The sequence below is a fragment of the Lampris incognitus genome, chromosome 1 (assembly GCF_029633865.1).
Source record: "Lampris incognitus isolate fLamInc1 chromosome 1, fLamInc1.hap2, whole genome shotgun sequence".
Taxonomy (NCBI): domain Eukaryota; kingdom Metazoa; phylum Chordata; class Actinopteri; order Lampriformes; family Lampridae; genus Lampris; species Lampris incognitus.
Window position 1 is genome coordinate 118,918,399 of NC_079211.1, and position 19,562 is coordinate 118,937,960.

Below are 19,562 nucleotides of genomic sequence, written 5' to 3' on the forward strand. Positions count from 1 at the left end.
ATTCAGGTTTTGCGTCGTTACGTAGTGCGTGCTCCATCCCACTGCTCGCTGCAATTAAAAAGAAGAAGGGAAACAATATCAGCTGCAGGAGAGCATGACCAATGCTGAAAACAGAAGTCAGTTGCTGAGAAAATTAAAAAAAATTCAAATGTGGTGGCTGAGCAGGTGTCCAAAGCTAGCGGGTACATGTGACGGTGACCATAGGCTACGTGTAATGACCGGTCTGAAAAATGATCCAAAATCTGAATGAAATGTAGACTACAGACCTGAAATATTGATTTGTAACATACTGTCAAACTTCAACACGTCAAAATAAAGTGACAGCTGAACTGACTTGATGATTTAAAGCCAATAGATTTCCAGTTGATTTTTTTCCTTTGAAAAACTATTATAGAAAAAAGTCATAGCTGAGACTGTGCATGATGACACTGTGTTATTCTACTTATTAAAAATGTACTGCACCGAGATTATACCTGCAGAACTACAACAGCTATGTGTGCGACCGTGATTCAATATGCACGTCAAGCTCACACAGCCCCCCCCCCCCCTCCGCGATGGTCCTGGTCTCACACACACACACACACACACACACATACACACACACACACACACACGGCTAGGTGTCGAGCCATGTCAATGAAAGCCTAATGATAGACTGTGATGCCTTTTACAGGTCATTATTGTCATTGTGAAACTACTCACTGTATCACTTTACAACCACTGTAAAAGCATTGACTGGGATACTTGTGGCAAGGTTGCGGTAGAAAAGAGCAAAGAGTGGATGGTAAGAATGAACAAAAATTCACCTCATATAATTAAAATATCATAAATAATGATCGTGTTTTTATTGCCTTATTGATAGTGAACTATTGAGTATTCCCTAAAGCGATTTGTATATACAGTAATTACTGTAATCTGTGTTATTTAGCACTTTGATTTGATCTCAAATTACTTTGCTTTGAGGCATTTAAGAGGTTCAACAGATCCGGGAATGGGAGGCCCAAACTTGCTTTATGTAAATGTATTACCGTAAGTCAAAACTGTTGATAAAAGTCCCATTGGCTGAATAATCGGGTTAAATAACATCGACCTCTCAAAATTTTGTGAATTTTTGAAAATAAAAACTGCAGTGAGTGATTAGCCAAAAGGGTGGAATGTCAAAAATGTCCCATGAAATTAGTTGAATAGTCAGCAAAGTAGTTTAGTGAGAGCCACCACTCTGCAGGGGCTCTGAGAGGGAGAGAGAAGAGAGAGAGAGAGAGAGAGAGAGAGAGAGAGAGAGAGAGAGAGAGAGAGAGAGAGAGAGAGAGAGAGAGAGAGAGGAGTCCCACCTGTTGAGATGTAAGACCCCTCTCTCATTCAAGTAATCTACAATTAGAAAATGATCAACCAGCAGCGATGCAATTCACTCCAGGATGTTGTAATCCAGCTTTCGTGCTTGCTTTACCAGTATAGGTATAGACATCACCAAGTTACTGCATTAACTAGTTAATTACATAGTCAGGTCAGTTAATTGATCTATTAATTAACTGATCATTTCAAAACTATTATTTTCCAACAAAAGAAGAAATGTGGGGTGTTTAATATAAAAAAACTGTCCAGCTTATACCAGAAGAAGCAATAAGAAGCAGTAAACAAGAGGCTGAAGAGAGCAAACATATCAAAAAGTTCAACGAGAGCCCAAATAACTAAGGAGGAAGCACACACCTATCATTCGGGGAAATAATTGCACAATTTCAGTATTGCAACTGTTCAGTTGTTACGGTCACATTTTACGGAAATAACCTAAATCCTACTTTATGACATGGCCAGCTACAGAGCAATGGAATTCAAATGTGTAAAAAACGTCAGATTAATTTTGCCTTTTTTTCCCTTCTGACTTTTTGAGAATCCTTTTTAGGCAAACTGTGACACACTTTGTAAACTGACTTAACACGAGTGTGTCTATAACTGGCAAAATGTCTGCTATAGCCTACACCATTTGCTTAATCACAAATGACTTATGCACAAACTGTAGACATAGCGTAAGCCAATTAATATTTTAAGAAATAGAAGTCAACACTTCACTTAAAATTGTGCCGTTATAGTTTCAAGTTGCACACAACAATGCTTTTGGCATGCAATGTATGCTCAGCCACAACTGACTTAAAAGCCGGGGCTTCAGATAATTCTTATTCTAATTATTTGGAGCTTGCTCAGGCCCTTTATAGATGGAAGGACCCCCAAGAGTGGTGGCCTGTGCAAATAAAAGAGCCACATGTGTTTCCATGGCCAATGACAACTGGCATCTCATAGCCAAAAATAGCACCTAGCTCTGCAGGACAGCTCTGTCTCTATTGGTGGTCCTGCAGTATATTCTCTCTCTCTCCCTCTCTCTCCCTCTCTCTCTCTCTCTCTCTCTCTCTCTCTCTCTCTCTCTCTCTTTCTCTTACATCAGTACACATAAAAACACACCTTTGTCCTTAAAAACACATTTGAGTCGATTTATAAATCATGTGGAGCCCTGCTGAGTGTTGTGTGTTTTGCAGATTTAGCCCTATCATCATGTGGTAGGCCTAATATTTTTCAGTTTTAAAAACAAAAGATTTAATACAAATGACAATGTTACGTCTCGCCGCTCCACACCCGCTCTGCAGTGTAACCTTGGCCAAGGCTCAACGTCTCCCCGCTCCACACCCGCTCTGCAGTGTAAGCGTACCCGGAGCTCTGCCAACTCCACCTGATGCCTGTTTCCTCGTTACCCCTCCACTCACCTGTTGGCAATCACCTCCCTATATCTGGCTGTGTCACTCTCAGCTTGTTGCCAGTTCGTGCCGTTCCCTGGGAGAGTACTTGTGCTTGTCCCGCTCATCGAAGTTTGTTTACTTACCTGGATCTTCCCTGGAGATTTCTCTGTTGGACCTTCCTCGTTGCTCCCCTTCCCCTGTGCGCTGCTTTCCGTTTACGAAGAGGATTTCTTCACTCCAGCGTTGCTGTGATTTTCCGTTCTCCTTTGGTATCCTCCTGTTTACACCCCCCCCCCTGCCTGGATTAAGGGCCGACTCCACTGTTCCCGGATTAAAGGGCGACTCCACGGTTCCCGGCTTAAAGGTGGACTTCGCGTTTCCTGGTGAAAGTGGACTTCCTCAGTTTTCTCTTCAATAAATTAGCCTGTTGGTCCCGCTATATTGTGCCTTCTGTGTTTGTGCTCTTGGGGTCGGGTGCAAACCCTAACAGTACGAACTGGCCATGACGACCCCAGCCAGCACAGACGGCACACCCACAGCCAATCCGGTGCAAGCAGCCCTAGTAAAACAAATTCAGATTACCAACGCCCATTCCCAGCAATTACAAGAGGCTTCGGTTGCTGTGCAGGGTCTCCAGTCTCAAGTTCAACCCCTGCAAGCTTCTTTGGAAGCTTTAGCTGTCCAGCAGGCGGCGATGGCGAGTCAGCAGGCAGAGATCATGCAACAACTGCAGACCATTTCAGCAGCTCTTGCCAACCAGCAGCTGAACCAGCCTGTACCGCCAGCAAGTGCGCCCCCTGTGGCCGTCGCTCCAGTAGATCCTCCGGTTCCTGTTTATTTACCCCGTGGAACCATCATTACCAGTCCACGCCCATTTGACGGTAACTTTGAAACTTGCTCTACCTTCATTATGCAGTGTGAGCTTGTTTTCACACACCAGCCCACCGTGTTCTCCAGTGATGCTGTTAAGATCGCTTACGTGACCAACCTGCTCAGTGGTCGAGCAGCGCAGTGGGCTACGTCTTCTTGGTCCATGGGGGCCAGCTACTGTAACTCTTATAGAGACTTTGTCGCAGAGCTACGTAAGGTTTTCCACCATCCGGTAAGCGGTCGGGATTCGGACTCACGACTGAATAACATCCAGCAGGGCGGCGCCAGCGTCACAGATTACTCCGTCGACTTCCGCCTGGCTGCCGCTGAGAGCGGATGGAATGACCAGGCCCTGCGTGCCACTTTTCGTAGAGGATTGAGCGAGGCGGTGAAGGATCAACTTGCTACCCGAGAAGAACCCTCATCTCTGGATGACCTCATTGCTCTCGCTATCCGCATTGATGGACGTATCCGGGAGAGAAAGCGTGAGAAGGCCTTGCGTGGAACTTCCTTCAATCCCAGAACTACCTCTGCGTCAGACCGAACCGCTGTTCCCGTTTCCCCGGCCAATCCCTCCTCTGACTCTTTCGCGACAACGCCACCTGGGGATGTAGAAGAGCGGATGGAGGTGGGACGTGCTACACTTACTCCTGCTGAACGGGAGAGCCGATTCAAGGCAGGTCTTTGCCTGTACTGTGGTCTTAAGGGGCACCGACTCCGCGACTGTCCCTCACGGCCAAAAGATTAGGCTTACCAGGACCAAGGGAGATCCTAGTAAGCCGCCTTTCCTTCTCCCGTGGGTCCGAATCTCGCGGCCATCTTGTTCCTATTGCCTTAGTCTGGGCGGGCCAGAGACTTTCCCTTGGAGCCCTGATTGATTCCGGAGCAGATGATAGTTTTATGGACCTTGACTTTGCCTCGCAGGCAGACATTCCCCTTTAGTCTCTTGGGACCCCCATTGATGCGTTTGCCTTGGATGACCGGAGATTAGCCTGTATCACACAGCGGACCGTCCCCGTTACTCTCACCGTTGCAGGTAACCACACAGAGACAATGCAATTTTACATCATACGTTCCCCGCTTAATCCAGTTATCTTGGGACGCCCCTGGCTCAGACACCATGAACCCCACATCTCTTGGTCCACAGGCACAGTCCTTGGATGGGGCTCTACTTGCCATGCCCAATGCCTTCGTGCAGCTCCTAGTGCTACGCCTTTGAGCTCGCCTACTCCCCTGCCTCCTGATCTCTCCTCCGTGCCCCCTGTGTATCATGACCTTGGTGAGGTATTTAGCAAGACCCGTGCTAAGTCACTCCCGCCTCACCGCCCGTATGATTGCGCCATTGATCTCCGTCCTGGGGCTACTCTTCCCAGTAGCCGCCTCTACAACTTGTCACTCCCTGAGAAGGCGACCATGGATGAGTACATCACCGAGTCCCTTGCTGCAGGTCTCATCAAGCCCTCGTCTTCCTCTGTTGCTGCAGGGTTCTTTTTTGTGAAGAAGAAGGACGGGGGACTTCGACCTTGTATTGACTACCGGCAACTGAACGCAATCACCATTAAGAACAAGTACCCGCTTCCACTTATGAGTTCGACTTTTGAGCCTCTCTCACAGGCGACCATCTTCACCAAGCTAGACCTGAGGAGCGCTTACCACCTCGTGCGAATCAGGGAAGGCGATGAGTGGAAGACCGCCTTCAAAACACCCCGAGGCCACTATGAGTACTTGGTGATGCCGTTCGGACTCACAAACGCACCAGCAGTGTTTCAGGCGTTTATGAACGACGTACTCCGTGACATGTTGGATGTGTTTGTCGTCGTTTACCTGGACGACATCCTCATTTTCTCCCAGTCTCTTGAGGAACACGTCCAGCATGTTCGCAGGGTACTGGAGCGCCTCCTCCAGAACCAACTCTACGTCAAGGCGGAGAAGTGCCTGTTTCACTCCCCCTCTGTGGATTACTTGGGATTCATCGTAGAGAAGGGACGGACCAGAGCAGATCCCCGCAAGGTCCAGACAGTGGTGGACTGGCCGGAACCTACCAACCGTAAGGAGCTGCAGAGTTTTCTAGGGTTCGCAAATTTCTACCGGAGATTCATTCGCAACTACAGCCAGCTGGCAGAACCGCTTACTGCGTTGACCTCCCCAGCCAAACCCTTCATCTGGTCTCCTGCTGCCAGCTCTGCTTTCCAAGTCCGCAAGACAAGGTTCACCTCGGCCCCAGTGCTGCTCCATCCTGACCCCAAGAGACAATTCGTGGTAGAGGTTGATGCCTCGGATTCAGGCGTAGGGGGGGTGCTCTCCCAGCGGTCGGCTGAGGACCAGAAACTCCATCCTTGCGCCTTTTTCTCCCGCCGATTTCTGCCGGCCGAGCAGAATTATGACGTTGGAAACCGGGAGTTACTGGCTGTAGTGGCTGCTCTGGAGGAATGGCGCCACTGGCTCGAGGGCGCTGAGCACCCGTTTCTCATCTGGACGGACCACAAGAACTTGACTCACCTGAGGGCAGCCAAACGTCTCAACAGTCGTCAGGCTCGGTGGGCTGGCTTCCTTAGTCGTTTCAACTATGTTCTGACTTACCGTCCTGGGACACGCAACGTAAAGGCTGACATCCTGTCTCGGCTACACCCGAAGGAAGGCGCGTTTGAAGAGCCTGAACCCATCCTCCCTGCGGCTAGAGTGGTCGGTGTGGTCACTTTTGGTCTTGAGTCGGCTGTTCGCACTGCCCAACGTGCTCAACCCGCTCCGAGTAACGTGCCACCCCGTCGCCTCTTCGTCCCAGATGCTGTTCGGTCTCGAGTTCTTCAGTGGGGTCATAGCAGTCGTTTCTCCTGTCACCCAGGAGTTAGTCGTACCCAGTCGTTCATCGCTCGGCGCTTCTGGTGGCCAACTATGCGGGAGGATGTCAAGAGCTTTGTAGCGGCCTGCACTGTTTGCGCCCGCAGCAAGGCCTCTCACCAGGCGCCATCTGGTCTGTTGCAGCCACTCCCTATTCCTAGCCGCCCCTGGTCTCACGTGGCTTTGGATTTCGTTTCCGGACTACCACCTTCTCGGGGAAACACTGGTTCTCACCGTCATAGACCGTTTCAGCAAGGGCGTCCATCTGATAGCCCTTCCCAAACTTCCTTCGGCTGCTGAGACCGCGGACCTCTTGATGCAACATGTCTTCCGGCTTCATGGCCTGCCATCAGATGTAGTCTCCGATAGAGGTCCTCAGTTCACCTCAAAAGTGTGGCGTGCATTTTGTAAAGGCATCGGAGCCACAGTAAGTCTGTCTTCGGGCTACCACCCCCAAACAAATGGTCAGACCGAGAGGGCAAACCAGAGCATGGAGACAGCGTTGCGTTGTGTATGTAACAGCAAGCCCTCCACCTGGAGTGACTACCTACCGTGGGTAGAGTACGCCACCAATTCCCTGGTCAGCTCTGCATCTGGACTTTCTCCATTCGAGGCATCCCTGGGGTATCAACCTCCCCTGTTCGACCCACAGCAGGATGAAGTGGCCGTTCCCTCCGTACAGCTCCACTTGCGACGCTGTCAGCGTGTCTGGAGGACCATCCGGACAGCACTGCTCAAGGCTGGGGAGCGCGCTCGCAGAGGGGCTGACCGGCGACGTACCCCTGCGCCGGAGTACAAGAAGGGACAGAGGGTCTGGCTGTCCACGAAGGACGTTCCCCTCCAGACAACCGACAAGAAACTCTCGCCCCGCTTCATTGGTCCTTTTGAAGTCCAGAAAGTCCTGAGCCCGGCAGCTGTTCGGCTGAAGCTGCCTTCCTCCATGCACATTCATCCTGTCTTCCACGTCTCTCGAGTTAAGCCCGTCTCCAGCAGTCCTCTTATGCCCCCGGTTCCTGAGCCTCCGCCTCCGGAATTTGTAGATGGTCATCCTCAATGGAAGGTCCGCCGGCTGCTTAAAGTCCGGCGCTGCGGCCGCGGGTTCCAGTATCTCGCGGACTGGGCAGGTTATGGACCTGAGGAGCGCAGCTGGATTTCGCGGAAGCTCATTATGGATCCCTCTCTCCTCGCCGACTTCTACCGTGCCCACCCGGGGGCGCCAGGTCAGTCGCCAGGTGGCTCCCGTAGAGGGGGGGGTACTGTTACGTCTCGCCGCTCCACACCCGCTCTGCAGTGTAACCTTGGCCAAGGCTCAACGTCTCCCCGCTCCACACCCGCTCTGCAGTGTAAGCGTACCCGGAGCTCTGCCAACTCCACCTGATGCCTGTTTCCTCGTTACCCCTCCACTCACCTGTTGGCAATCACCTCCCTATATCTGGCTGTGTCACTCTCAGCTTGTTGCCAGTTCGTGCCGTTCCCTGGGAGAGTACTTGTGCTTGTCCTGCTCATCGAAGTTTGTTTACTTACCTGGATCTTCCCTGGAGATTTCTCTGTTGGACCTTCCTCGTTGCTCCCCTTCCCCTGTGCGCTGCTTTCCGTTTACGAAGAGGATTTCTTCACTCCAGCGTTGCTGTGATTTTCCGTTCTCCTTTGGTATCCTCCTGTTTACCCCCCCCTCCTGCCTGGATTAAGGGCCGACTCCACTGTTCCCGGATTAAAGGGCGACTCCACGGTTCCCGGTTTAAAGGTGGACTTCGCGTTTCCTGGTGAAAGTGGACTTCCTGAGTTTTCTCTTCAATAAATTAGCCTGTTGGTCCCGCTATATTGTGCCTTCTGTGTTTGTGCTCTTGGGGTCGGGTGCAAACCCTAACAGACAAATTGCAATACACTGGTAGTTAATGTGATTAATAGCTGGCCACATAAAAGTTGAGATTTCTAGCGCACCTCTTAATCAGCAAAAAATACATGGAAGATGATCAGACAGATGACTAATTGGACTGAATTGAATTTGATAATTGAATCATCAGTAGAGTAACCGATGGAGAGTAGGGTAAGGGGCAAGAAAAAGACATGTACAGGAGGGAGAAGGGGTGAAGAGAAGAGAAGAGAAGAGTTAACTGACACAGGGCAGTGACCTGACCCACAAACCTCCCAAACACCCCAACACCTGCAGTGGGCAGGACACACAAACACACACACACACAAAGCAACAGCGCAAGAGGGAGTGCAAGGCAGCAGAGAGCGAGCGAGAGAGTGAGAGAGAGAGAGAGAGAGAGAGAGAGAGAGAGCGCGAGACTCCCATACTGATTCACACACCATTGGCCAAAGCATCAACTCCTCCAGACGTGCCAAAAGGCCACTTTTTCAAACTCTGATAACACCATCTGTTGGACAAAACACTACTTTGTAATTGTCGGCTCTCATAAACTTTACCAAACACCCTGGCGCATACTGCCAGTGCTCAAAGGGAGCATGCTATTGAGGACTTCACAGGAAGACTGAGTGAGAGAGGTGAAAGGCAGGTCGAGATGGAGTGAGAGAGAGAGGCAGCTTGGCACATAAAAATGACAGGATGATTGGAGGAGTTTGTAAAACGTGAGAGGCTCTAATCCATTACATAAAAGAGAGGGGATGAGACGTATGGTTGTGTAAGTTGTTACATTTATTTTAGACGAAAGCAGTGCCACCATTGGCTTGTAAAATAATAAGCTTTTTGACTGCAAATGAAGTTGATGGCTGCAGGTGAAATGCACATGAGGAGATGAAACTCATTCACTGCACATTCACTGAAAACAATATTTTACCCACTGCATTTTTTATTCAAGAATAAGAATATGAATATGAAAACACTAATATAAATTTAAAGAAAAAGTCTGAGAGGAGCCAAATCTCTAAATATTTTGTTTGTATATTGTCTCCTTACATTTCCTCAAAATGTTGTGAAACGTCATTGTTCATTGAAGTTGTAATAAGCGTGCACTCCTGATACATATTATGAGTTGTTTTAGTGTTGTTACAGCTAAAATCGGATACTGCCATAACGTATTTAATTGTTACAGTAGGACCTCTCTCTCTCTCTCTCTCTCTCTCTCTCTCTCTCTCTCTCTCTCTCTCTCTCTCTCTCTCTCTCTCTCTCTCTCTCTCTCTGATTGCTTCTGGCATGAAACAGGCTTGTACTGTCTCATAAAGAATTTACTTGACTCACTGGATTATTTTGCTCCTTATTTGTTGAGCACTTTCCCTACCATTGAGTGTTTCTTTTAACAAAGTGATATATATATAAAGATAATAATTATATGATGTGTGTGTTTGTCCATGCGTGTGTGTGTTCATGCATGTGTGTGTAGTATGTGTGTGTGTGCATGCACGTGAGCATGTGTCCTATCTAATTGTTACTGTAGGACATTTATATATATATATATGTATGTATGTATGTATGTATGTATATATATATATATATAAAGATAGCTGTAGGAAAAAAAATTTAATTCATATATAGCCAACTTATAGAGAATCTTAATATTCCGCTCCTCATTTGTTGAGCACTTTCATCAACACCATTGACAGTTTCTGAAAAAAACCCACTATATATGTCTATGTATATATATGTGTATATGTGTATATATATGTGTATATATATATATGTGTGTGTGTGTGTGTGTATATACACACACATATACATACACACACACACACACACACACACACACACACACACACACACACACACATATATATATATAATTATATGATAAACTAACTACTTTCCTACTAGACCCTTTACCAGCAAAACTTTTTACGACCTCTGGCCTTTCCTAGGACCTACAATGCTAGATACTGTTAATTTATCACTTACTACTAGCACTTTTCCAAGCAGTTTTAAGACAGCTGTGGTTAAACCTCTACTTAAGAAACTGCACCTCGATCCAGGGTCTCTTAATAACAATTGACCAGTCTCAAATCTTCCATTCTTTTCCAAAGTACTAGAGAGTTGTGCATCAACAACTTTCGACCCATATAAAAGCAAACTATCTATATGAACCTTTCTAATCGACTTTCAGGGCCTGTCACTCCACTGAAACTGCTCTGATCAGAGTGGTGAACAATCTTCTACTTGCTATGGACTCTGACTCCTCCTCTGTGCTTCTTACTGGACCTCAATGCAGCCTTTGAAATTATTGATCGCTATATACTATTAGACAGAATAAATTGTAATTTTGGTGTCTGAACTAGCGCTCTCTTGATTTAAATCCTACTTTTCTGGAAGAACGCAGTGTTGGGTATAATAATAACACATCAAAATTCTCTGACATTAAATATGGTGTACCCCAGGCCTCAGTTCCTGGGCCTCTACTTTTCTCTCTTTATATTTTACCTCTTGGCCAAATTAGACACAGTCATGGAATATGTTTCTATTGCTATGTTGATGATACTCAACTGTATGTGCCTATAAGGGCTGATGATTATCCAATGACCTTGACCGGGTCGCTACTGTATTACTGCCATGTTGCGAACCAACAAATATATGTAAAGAGACCAATTTGATTACAAATCTATGTAACATTAAATTAGGGTATGGAGTATAACGTTGCTGGCATCTTTGAAATTTGGTGTCCACCTACTATGTTCATTTTTTTTTACTTATTCATTTTTTTTTCTTAACTCCTGCAGAATCTGCTAGCTTGGTTTCCAACATTATCAGAAAGGGACAGGAAAGAGAGAGAGAGAGGGAGAGGGAGAGACGGCATGGGAGGGGTGAGCTGGGCAGCATCAAGGAGGCTGGGGGTGGTGATGGGAGCAAAGCAGGGTGTTGGAAGGGTGGCGGGGGTTGTGAGGGTCTACTAGGGGTGAGTGGCGCAGCGGGATGAGAGCGTGGGGAGTTCATGCCCCCGCCAGGCCCTTTTCGCACTGCATAAACAAAGAGATTACAGAGAGAGGGGGCTCTGTGCTGCTAACAAGCAAGGGTGCTATGTACACACATACGGGCGGGCGGGCGTGCATGCAGGTGCACACAAGTGCACACATGCATATAGGTACAAATCCACACATGTGCATGAACAGACAAGCACACACAGACACACACACACTTATGCATGCACACACGCGCGCGCACACACACGTGTACGCACACATAAACATACACACATGCATGAACGCACGTACGCATACACACACACACACACACATACACACACACACACAACACAAAACACACAACGCTAACAAGGAGCATCACAACATAGTGGCGCCACCTGTCTCCCCTTCACCAATTAACGAGCTTCCAGCACCCGGGATGATAGAACGAGGTGGCAATTAGCAGAGAAAGAAAGGGGGAGTAATGAAACGAGGGAAGAGAAACAAAAGGGGTAGAGAGGAAGCGAGGGGAGAGAAATGGATTGAGAGGTGGATAAAGGCAGAGACGGAGGAAAAGGAGAGAGATAAGTAGAGGGAAGAGAAATAGAGAGACTGGATTATAGTATAAAATTTACAGTGGGAGATCTGGGGAGAAGGAGGAAGAAAAAAAGGATGGAGGAAAGAGAAAAAACAGGAACTGAACAGGGTGTGCAATATATATGTGTGTGTGTGTGTGTGTATATGAAGAGTGTGTGCATGAAAGCTTCTCAAACAGCTTCAGGTTGTTCATCCTGTTAACGTCACAGCTCCTGTCATCTTAACAGAAAAATAACAGAAAAGTTAACCTGAAATATCACAGGCACATTATTACGATATGAGTAAAGGCAGAAACAGAGTGGAGGCACGCGAAGGATCTGATAGGCGTGAGTTTTGAAGTACACCAAGTGTTCCAAGTGGGCAAACACACACCAAAAGTGTTCAACTCAACAGAGGTCCCAGTGACCAAAACAAAGCTGGCTTTTGTGTGTTCTTGATGCCACAAATGAGCTGGTCGGAGGCCTGCAGCACGCCACAGGGCAGTCAGATAAGGCACGTCAAATAGTACGTGCCAATTATCACTTTCTGGGCTGTGAAGAGAAAGTAGGAGGCGATATCTATTTTGTCGTGAAACATATCTCATTGTGTAGCAACAACTACCATTTCCTGCTAAATTTCCTCCCAGCACTCAGCCCCTTCTCTTCACTCAGCGCTACATCCAAGTGCTTACATCTGACCCCCCTAGAGAGGAATTGGCTAATTTTGAGTGTGTGACTGAGTTGGTTTACTGGTTCACGAGTTGATTCGCACCCAAAAGGGACAAAGCAACATAACAGATGTTATTAGAAAGAAAGAAAGCCACTTTATTTTGTCATTGTAGGTTACAACGAAGTTATAGGTTACAATGAAATGTGTTCTCTGCATTTAACCCATCCTATTGTGTAGGGGCAGTGGGCAGCTGCAGCGCCTGGGGACCAACTCTAGTTCTTCTTCCCATTGCCTTGCTCAGGGGCACAGACAGGAGTATTAACCCTAACATGCATGTCTTTTTGATGGTGGGAGGAAACCGGAGCACCCGGAGGAAACCCACGCTGACAAACTCCACACAGAAAGGACTTGGGACGGCCTGGGGTTCGAACCCAGGACCTTCTTGCTGTGAGGCAACAGTGCCAACCACTGGGCCACCGTGCGGCCCCGTATTAGGTAAGATAACTAGTGAGATATAAAAACATTATCCTACACTGTAGCTGAGAGCATTTTCACTCCATCTCTCTTTTTTTCTTAATTTGCCTTTTTCTCGACTACATTTTGTGTTCAGCTCAGGAACCTTCTCTGATTCCCACTTTCTCTTCATTTTATTTCCCCTTCTCTGTCACTTTGCATATATCTCACTGTCATATTGTCTTTCTGATTCTGTTTTCTCCACATTGTCAAATCCCTGTCTCTTGCCACCCGTTACTATTTCTCAGTGTTTCTAAGGCATACATGCAAACTCACACATGTTAACATGCAGACAATCACATTCTTTTGTTTGCCACCTGATAACAGGCAGTCATTCATACAGCATCTGTGACCCCTGTGACCTATGAACTCTCAGACCTAAATACAGAACAAGGACTAAGAGCCTGGTCACGCACTGGTTGACAGCACATGCACATAGACATACAGAGAACCACACATGCGTGCATGCACGCGCACACACACAGTCCCAGATATGCGCACACACATGCATAAAGACAAACCCGCATGCATGCATGCAAAAAAAACATATACATATATATACATATACACTCACTGGCCACTTTATTAGGTACACCTTGCTAGTACCGGGTTGGACCCCCTTTTGCCTTCAGAACTGCCTTAATCCTTCGTGGCATAGATTCAACAAGGTACTGGAAACATTCCTCAGAGAGTTTGGTCCATATTGACATGATAGCATCACGCAGTTGCTGCAGATTTGTCAGCTGCACATCCATGATGCGAATCTCCCGGTCCACTACATCCCAAGGGTGCTCTATTGGATTGAGATCCGGTGACTGTGGAGGCCATTTGAGTACAGTGAACTCATTGTCATGTTCAAGAAACCAGTCTGAGATGATTCGAGCTTTATGACACGGTGCGTTATCCTGCTGGAAGTAGCCATCAGAAGATGGGAACACTGTGGTCATAAAGGAATGGACGTGGTCAGCAACAATACTCAGGTAGGCTGTGGCGTTGACACGATGCTCAATTGGTACTAAGGGGCCCAAAGTGTGCCAAGAAAATATCCCCCACACCATTACACCACCACCACCAGCCTGAACCGTTGATACAAGGCAGGATGGATCCATGCTTTCATGTTGTTGACGCCAAATTCTGACCCTACCATCTGAATGTCACAGCAGAAATGGAGACTCATCAGACCAGGCAACGTTTTTCAAATCTTCTATTGTCCAATTTTGGTGAGCCTGTGTGAATTGTAGCCTCAGTTTCCTGTTCTTAGCTGACAGGAGTGGCACCCGGTGTGGTCTTCTGCTGCTGTAGCCCATCTGCCTCAAGGTTCGACGTGTTGTGCGTTCAGAGATGCTCTTCTGCATACCTCGGTTGTAATGAGTGGTTATTTGAGTTACTGTTGCCTTTCTATCAGCTCGAACCAGTCTGGCCATTCTCCTCTGACCTCTGGCATCAACAAGGCATTTTCGCCCACAGAACTGCCGCTCACTGGATATTTTCTCTTTTTCAGACCATTCTCTGTAAACCCTAGAGATGGTTGTGCGTGAAAATCCCAGTAGATCAGCAGTTTCTGAAATACTCAGACCAGCCCGTCTGGCACCAACAACCATGCCACGTTCAAAGTCACTTAAATCACCTTTCTTCCCCATTCTGATGCTCAGTTTGAACTGCAGCAGATCGTCTTGACCATGTCTACATGCCTAAATGCATTGAGTTGCTGCCATGTGATTGGCTGATTAGAAATTTGCATTAACGAGCAGTTGGACGGGTGTGCCTAATAAAGTGGCCGGTGAGTGTATATGTGTGTGTGTGTGTGTGTGTGTGTGTGTGTGTGTGTGTGTGTGTGTGTGTGTGTGTGTAACAGAGTCATTTATTTTTATGTATTATAAGTACACAAAATCTGTGTACTACTAATGTGTGCTGTTAATCTGACATGCTATGCCTCCAGAGCCAATGTGCGGAACGTTTGTTCAGCTCCTGTTCCCCCACGGTCACTTCCTCGAGTCCCCCTCTATAAATTATACCGCCTGCCTTAATCACACGCTTTTTATGTAATACATGCGAGAAGTAAGTTACACTTTTTTCTGTAAGTTATTTGCTGGTTTAAACTTACTGTGTAGCATACTGATATATTCCTATGTCATTTAATGTGTGTAGGGGCTGAAGAGCACATACTATTATTGACCGGAGGATTTTGAATTTGATTTTAACCTTGTCAGGTATGTTTTGTATATTTTGGTATATTGACTGCAACATTATGAACTTTTTGTGTAACACATGCGAGAGAATAAATGGGGATTGCCTCCAAAGATATCCTGGTCTGGCACAATTCTTCAGATAACGCACGCGAGACACCACCAGTTACATACACACACACATATATACATGTATATAAAACAAGTTTAGTGGTCAATTGAAGAGCTGCAGTTCATGGAGCACTGTTTCTGCTCTCGCTTAGGGAATTTCATACTGATTTGTAAGAAGAGATGCATTGGGGAAAAAAATACAATAAGAATGATAATAACCTGGATTATTGAAACAATTAATTATTTGATCTCGAGCCATTACACACATGGTGTGACAGGTTAACCAGCATCTCTTACAATCCCACGAGAAAGAGAGTGTGACAGAGAAAAAGAGAAAATGTGAATCAGCACTGAAAACATACTGTTGGACCGGATTCAAAGTGCTGTTTTGGATCACAAGTTAATGCACACACACAAGCAAGTGCAGCTCCCTAACTCTCTAGCCCTCCACCCACACACCCCCCCACGCACGCACACACACACACACACACGTATGCAGGTATGCATGTACACATGCAAGCAAGGTCAGTAGCTTTGGTCCAGCTCCCAAATATAGTGCAGCCACTGTAGGGGATCTATAAGTTCGCTCCACGTTCTCATATGACCACCATGGCCTCTTTATATACAGAAAGAAACAGACATACCTAACACACAAAAACTAGCATTCATTCATGCTTACATTCGCACGCAAACAAGCTAATGTGCAAGCATGCACACAGGCAGCATGTAAAATTGAACGAATGTAAGCAATGACAAACACCAGCTGACGCGTAAACTTTCGCACACATACACTCGTATAAACACACACACACACACACACACACATACACACACACACACAAACACAAACATTCTGTAATAACATGCCATTAAGATCCTTATCAGCTCACTACGTAAAACATGAGCACCTATTTCCTCCCTCATCTACTCCCTCACTTCCCTTGCTCTCCTTTCTGCAACCCACCTTTCTCTTTGCTTCTTTCCCTTCTTCTGTTTCTCCATCCCTCCAGCCCACCTCCACTCCCAACATTACTTTCTTCCTCAAAGCTTCCCACCATCTTCTCTGCCTCTCTAACCCTCCCTCTCTCTGAGTACACACTGTTCAGTGTCCATTCTGTCCGTAACAGAGGGCCCTTCTATAGCTGAAACACAAGACTGACACTCTGACTCCTCAGACTGACCTTTGACCCTAAACTAACAGCCCTGGCATGAACCAGCATGCTTAAATGTGTGTGTGTGTGTGTGTGTGTGTGTGTGTGGCAACAAACGGATCTTTTCTACCTTTGTTGGCGATGAGGTTGACAGTGCATGAATAGGTGTGCAACACGTACTGGCACTATTTTCTTTTTAAGCTTTTTGACTATGTGTTTAGTTGTATTGAATAAATGTACCAATTAAGAGAAAATCCATTAATTGAGAGAAAGGGACCAACAAAACAGCACCAAAAAGCCTCGGAGCCTTGTACAAAGTATGAAAATAGCAGAAAGGGTTTCTCAAGGATATTAATGGACAAACACCAGACTCGGCACCCTACATGGCCAAGAATATGAAGGCTATAACTTCTAATACTTATCAGTAGTTCCTGTTTACTGCCGCTTATGTCTGATCACCAGGATCTGCAAAAAAGGCCGGATCTGACTTAAACATGACATACGTATGGATGAAGGAGGCCCACAAAGGGTTTGAGGTTTGTACCGCTTCCAACAATAGATTACGACAACAACTAGCAATCAACTGTGTGTTTAAGCAATATGATGCAACTACATTAACACAAGTGTCTCTGATTCCTTAGGATTGTGTGTGTGTGTGTGTGTGTGTGTGTGATTTGTGTATTGAAATATTATTGCAGCAAGCACTTCTATAACCTCATTAGAAGTCTTATTGGTCATTCCCCCCTCCTTTTTCTCCCCAAGGGTACTGGCCAATTACCCTAGTCTCCGAGCCATCCTGGTCACTGCTCCACCTCCTCTGCCGATCCGTGGAGGGCTGCAGACTACCACATGCCTCCTCTGATACATGTGGAGTCGCCAGCCGCTTCTTTTCACCTGACAGTGAGGCGTTAAGCCAGGGGGACGTAGTGCATTAGGAGGATAATGCTATTCCCCCCAGTTTGCCCTCTCCCCTGAACAGGCACCCTGACTGACCAGAGGAGGTGCTAGAGCAGCAACCAGGACACATCCCCACATCCGGCTTCCTACCCGCTGACACGGCCAATTGTGTCTGTAGGGACGCATAACCAAGCCGGAAGTAACACAGGGATTCGAACCGGTGAGTCCCATGTTGGTAGGCAACGGAATAGACCGCTACACTACCCGAACGCCCCTTTATTAGTCATTTTTATGAGAGCTGATAGACACTTAAAAATCCAACATGATCTCCAAAAATGCCTGGGCTGAAGTTTGCTTAAAAACAGCCTGTAGTCATTGCTTGGTTTAATGGGTCAATAACATTCTTGTTTTTTCATGGTCAGGTAAACCAAAAACTTTTCATAATCCTCATAGAGCATAGGGTCAGTGGCTGCTGGGATAGGCTCCAGCATCCCGCCACCCGAATTAGGATAAGCGGCTTGGATAATGGATGGATGGATATTGCATGATAACAGAATAATATCATCTCCTGTGGCTCTCATCAATAAGCTTTGAAAAAAGCAACTCTAACCTTAATTCTTCAAATCTTGAAGATTTAGCATACTCTTCACTTCTTACTTTAGTCTGAACCTATCAGAAATGACATTTAAAGTTCAACTCAAGAGTATTACCTCAGTCAAGTGTTGATCTCTTCCACTCGTTTCTGGCTCACACCATTTGGATGTAACTCGGAGCACTGAGAGGGAAAGTGTTGACATTTATTTTTTATTTTCTTAAATAGAAAAAAAAACAAAACATCAAATCTACAAGGTCCTATTCCCAGCTCATAAAACCATTTTGGACTCAGAATATCACCTGCAAAACTACTTTCATTAATCTTATATTATGGCTAGTAGGGCAGGTTGAGTATAAGATTTCAAATTTTCAATTTGATAAAACCTTGTTTTATCATTTACATTTACAAACCTATACTAGCATTTATTACCTGCTCAGTTCAACTGACAAGCTACTAAATTCCCAAATAATGATTTCATGTGTTTCAGAAAACGTTTCAGAACAGAACTATAGCATGAGGCTATAGTTGACTCTTACCAAAGTTTGATGAATCAAATACAAAGAACAGTGAGGGAAGTCACTATCATGTGACATGATATTTCACATATTTCTTACACACTGTGGCTAGATCCTCTAATACACACTTTCCCACATGACTATAATGAGGATGCACAAAACACAAACACACACACTCCTCTCTTATCTGAACCAAGGTTCCTATCCAACTGAGGACAACTCCAGCCCCTCTCCCCCATGCGCATCACCAGCACACTCGCTTACATGCATACATACTTGCACTATGCATGCCTTTTGTATATATTTCTTGTGTGTTGTATATGTATACTCTATCCGTTTTGCTTATTCTATGTGCTTTTTGTGTATTTTTATCGATCCTTGTGTAAAAAAATTGCATTGCATTTGTAAAAATATGCTGTATATTTAAAAGTTAGTTAGCTGATTGATTGATTGAATGATCAATTTTTTTTCTTTAATAGCAGATATGTAGGGTATCTTGGTAGCATGGTAGTCTATTCTGTTGCCTACCAACATGGGGATCACCAGTTCAAATCCCGGTGTTACCTCTGGCTTGTTGGGCATCCCTACAGACACAATTGGCCATGTCAGTGGGCGGGAAGCCAGATGTGGGTATGTGTCCTGGTCACTGGACTAGCGCCTCCTCTGGTCGGTCGGGGGGCATGTTCAGGGGGGAGGGGGAACTGGGGGGAACAGCGTGATCCTCCCACACACTATGTCCCCCTGGTGAAACTCCTCACTGTCAGGTGAAAAGAAGCAGCTGGTGACTCCACATGTATTGGAGGAGGCATGTGGTAGTCTGCAGCCCTCCACGGATCGGCAGAGGGGGTAGAGCAGTGACCGGGATGGCTCGGAAGAGTGGGGTAATTGGATGGATACAGTTGGGGAGGAAAAGGAGGGGAGGGGGAATAAACAAAAAGAAGCAGATATGTAGATGATTGTTGTACTTCCTAATGACCATGTGATTATAAAATGCATACTGTTCCCAAGTGCTATCAAACAGAATTACTCGAAATAGTTAAAATTGTGGCTGGTTTTTGTTTGTT

General features: G+C 46.2%; 1 protein-coding gene and 1 long non-coding RNA gene across 2 annotated transcripts in view; both read right to left on the reverse strand.

The window, feature by feature from the left end:
• bmpr1ba (bone morphogenetic protein receptor, type IBa) overlaps positions 1-18,113 on the reverse strand; it is a 63,280-nt gene extending 45,167 nt beyond the window's left edge. Inside the window, exon 1 of the mRNA XM_056296206.1 lies at positions 18,099-18,113. The gene's annotated coding sequence lies outside the window, so the exon portion shown is untranslated. The remainder of the gene's footprint in view (positions 1-18,098) is intronic.
• A 22-nt stretch (positions 18,114-18,135) lies between these two features.
• LOC130122740 (uncharacterized) overlaps positions 18,136-19,562 on the reverse strand; it is a 56,292-nt gene continuing 54,865 nt past the window's right edge. The window contains exon 3 of the long non-coding RNA XR_008811265.1: positions 18,136-18,163. This is a non-coding gene — a long non-coding RNA (uncharacterized LOC130122740). The remainder of the gene's footprint in view (positions 18,164-19,562) is intronic.